Genomic DNA, 3,893 nt, shown 5'->3' with positions numbered 1-3,893 from the left:
ATTGAATGTACATACAAAACTATTTTACATTGACAGTGTATCAAAATTAAATTCTTAAGTTTAAAAATGATCTTTAGAATGATTATTAAAAATATCCTAATAAATAAAAAATGACGATTAAATTGTAACTATTTTTAAAAGAGTTAAACTCTAAAGTGGTCTCTGAGATTGGCGAGTTCCACCGATTTAGTCTTCGAAATCCTAATTGCACCAATTACATCCCTTAGATTGACAAAAATGCACCATATTAGTCCCTGACCCATTTTCTGTTAATAACGTGATGACGTGGCTTGATGATGTGGACTGTTAGTGATATGTGTCACTCCATGAGTTGGCCACGTGTAATGATATGATGATGTGTTGACTAGTAACAAGTGGCATGTTGACGTGGACAATTGTGTCACATCTCACAATGCTATTTGGCCACTATCAGTTTGTGCCATCCACGTGTCATCCGCTATGTCATCATTGTAGATGTATCAAATTGGTCTCTGACTTTGCATTAAGGTTCTCATTTTACTCCCTAAAATTGAATGTCGTGCACCAAACTAGTTCATTCACTAATTTTTTTATTTTTTATAAATTCAAAATTCTTAATATTTTTAAATGCATTAATCCATATTACCATTTGGTTTGGTATACAAATTAAGAGACCATGTACATTGTGCTGTCCAACCTGAAGATTCGGCATGCGCCTAAAGATCTGGTGAATTTCGACTCGTTTAAAAGTGATCCACTCAAAATTGAAAAAAAAAAATCACATCAGATTAGATTATCCAATCAAATTTGGGATGAGCTTAGATCACCCAGCCTAGAATAGATACTAAACCCTGCAATCTCTTTTCTTCCTGAAATCCTAATACTTAATTTGGTTCTACACTAGGATTCACTTTTCTCTCAATCTCCTAATCATCCCTCATCTTCTTCGAGCTCACAACATCACCTAGAAAGGCACCATCACTAGCTTCCCTCTACTATCTTTTTCTCCCATTCTCCGTGCTTCTCGCTGTGCCCCTAGAACCACCCATCACCTTCGTCTCTTATCAACATCTTCTTCTCATCGCTTCTTTTTATTGTTTGGCTACTTGCAATTCACCCATTGCTCGTGCTACTCGTCTCTTATTGCTTCGTTACCCACTCGTTGGATCTCAAGGTCTCATCTCATCGTGCCACCATGTTGTCATCTTATGCTCTCATCTCACGTTTTTCTCACAACGACCCCTTCTACCCCCTCTCTCTCTCGCAGGTTATAGTGATAGCCTCTCCCATGCAATTTTCTTTACAGCACTGCTCTGTTGTCATAAATATTAACTCTGCTTTTTTTCAGTATCAAATTTGGATTCTAATGGAGATGAGAAAGCGTGGAGATAGCGATTGGTGAGTAGCGGATGTGGTTTTTTTCTATACCGATGATGTATGACTCTTTGGACCTCGCCTTAAGTTCGTTTAGGCCCTACATTAGCTTGAGTAAGTGTAAAATATCAGTGTCTGAAGAAAAAATATTAAATCGGTTTATTATTGTTGTAGCACCTCTCAACACCAAACTTCTACAATCAAATTTAGAAAGGGGTAAAGGTTCTTTAACTCTTTCAAAAAGTATAAACCGGGAGTTTTATTTCTTGAGTTGTCTCTCTAGGATGGAGCAATTAGATTGATCCAAAAAGTAAAAGAATTTTTGAAAGTAAGAAAGTAAATTGTTCAGGAGTGACCCAGAACGATGGAATCTGGAATCTGACGAGGTTGATGAGCTTCACGACTTCTGGCTTTCGGAGTAAATAGTGGAGGAAACAACACTCTGGAGAGGTAGGGTTTTAGAGTTTTAGTGTATCATATCTGGAGGAGTCTAAGACTCTCTTTTATATATTCACTTTTTCCTCCCTACAATCCTCTAAATTAGACAAGATTTGATTTGTAATTGTATTCGGATCTCGATTAGCGATCTGTGTTGAGTTGTCCAAGATCGTGGGTCAATGAGGAGATTTAGGCCTAAGGAGGCGAGTTTTCATTGGGCCATGGGGCTGTTAAGGCTAGAAGTCGAGTCCGTAACAATGTCCCAATCGTGATGTTGCCGATGTCGGTGATGGCGCATTTTCATGGATCTAAGCCCACGTGGTGCTAGGCGGGTCGGTTACTAGCAAATGGTCATTTCAGGGCCTGGGGTTCTACAATAGTGCGTGCGATGTGGTGAGAATTCCTTCTGATGAGCCAAAATTGATATGCTTGTACATTGACAAGTGCACCAAATCATATCAAGTAATACCACAGTGAGTGAATATTGTTCCCACGGAGATTAATGGATTGAAGCAAGTAATGTCTAATTATATCTCTAATTAGATCAATCACACCTTGGCAAGAGGGAATTGGTTTGTGACTTGGAATAAGAATAGTGAAGGAAAAGTGGAGGGACGAAATAAAGCTTAAATAATTTAAAAGAAATCAAGATAGGGAATGTTAAAGGTTTCAGGGATGCTAAATCCTTTAGGAATAATAATAATAATTGTGTTTTCAAAACTTCGATTCATGCAAAAATTTTTTCATACCAAATCATTTATAATTGAATTTTAATGTGTTGGCAATCTAATTTCTCTAAACTTAATTAATCACCAATGTCTTGGTCAATTAATCAAGAGAAGAGGTTAACAACAATTTCGATTGTAAGCCACACAATTTTCAAAGACTATCCTTACATGAATTAAATGTCATATATTCAATAACTAATTCTAAAATCAATGAAGATTATGAGACGAGTTTCAAACTAATTCTAATATTCAATCCCTCAAAAGTAATAAAGGAATCCAAGACATAATTAGAATATCTCTCAATACTTCAAATCCATATTGATGAAGGACGAAACTCAATCTTAAAAGAGGAGAGAAGAATGAATCAAAATAAAGAAAACACTTGCATTATTAATCCATAAAAATAAAACAGAGCCCTAATGAGTCCATATTTGATGATTTTTAGGTTTGAATTGGACGAATCTTATCACATAAACTCACACTTAATCATCAAAGTATCATACTTTTGTGATTTTTCTCTAATTTGAACCTAAATGTAAAAGCATGCATTTTTGTGCTTCAATTGATCATTTTAATTCTACTTTTATTCCATTCGATGCCGTGATATATTTTATTAAGTGATTTCAGGTCAATTAGGCGTGAATGACTAGGCAAAAATGGAAGGAAGCATGCAAATGGGAGATGTCATGAAGAAAACAAAGGAGAAGCACACAGTCAAGTGTGCGTACGCACAACCTTCTGTGCGTACGCACAAGTCCCAACGCATGACTTCATTAAAATGTCACGTGGCTCACGATTTTGGAGGCCTCTTGGCCCAATTTTTTATGTTTCTGAAGCTGATTGGGTGCTATATCAAGGGGACTTCATTCCATATCAAGGGGGAGCTCATTTTTAGGATAGAAAACATTATTAGGAGTAGGAATAGAGTAGTATAGGAAATGCTCTCTTAGGATTTTTAATTAGGTTTCATTGTAGAATTTTATAGTTCCAATTCTGGTCTTGGATTTTGCTCATCTCTTTTGTAAGTACTCTTTAATTTCTCTTTAATTACATCACATTTACTCTTATGTTCTTATGGTTCTAGTTATTTTGTTAATATATGCAATTTTGATTCCTTGAAGCTTTGGTTAATAAATTTAATGTTTTATGATTTCTATTTGCTTGATTGAGTTTCTATTATTGATATTGTGAATAATTTGGTTATAGTTTTCACTTTCCTTTGCAATTTCCTATGTTTTGCTTTATTGTTCACCAAGTGTTTGTGAAAATGCCACTTGGAGATTTTGAGTACATTTTCACACCTTGACTTGGAAAATGAGTTCCTAGGATACTAGAGTCATAATATCCGACATTTAGTGGTAATTCTTGGGTTGT

At 35.6% G+C, this 3,893-nt stretch overlaps 1 long non-coding RNA gene across 1 annotated transcript; it reads left to right on the top strand.

Moving 5' to 3' along the window:
• Positions 1-708: 708 nt before the first annotated feature.
• Positions 709-3,586, top strand: LOC112727442 (uncharacterized). The gene is made up of 2 exons (XR_003165778.3): positions 709-1,246; positions 1,328-3,586. It is a non-coding gene; the product is annotated as an uncharacterized lncRNA (long non-coding RNA).
• The last annotated feature ends 307 nt before the right edge of the window (positions 3,587-3,893 follow it).

Source organism: Arachis hypogaea, chromosome 12, assembly GCF_003086295.3.
Source record: "Arachis hypogaea cultivar Tifrunner chromosome 12, arahy.Tifrunner.gnm2.J5K5, whole genome shotgun sequence".
In the NCBI taxonomy this organism is placed as follows: domain Eukaryota; kingdom Viridiplantae; phylum Streptophyta; class Magnoliopsida; order Fabales; family Fabaceae; genus Arachis; species Arachis hypogaea.
Note: the sequence above shows the minus strand (reverse complement) of the source record. Positions and strands in the feature narration are given on the sequence as shown.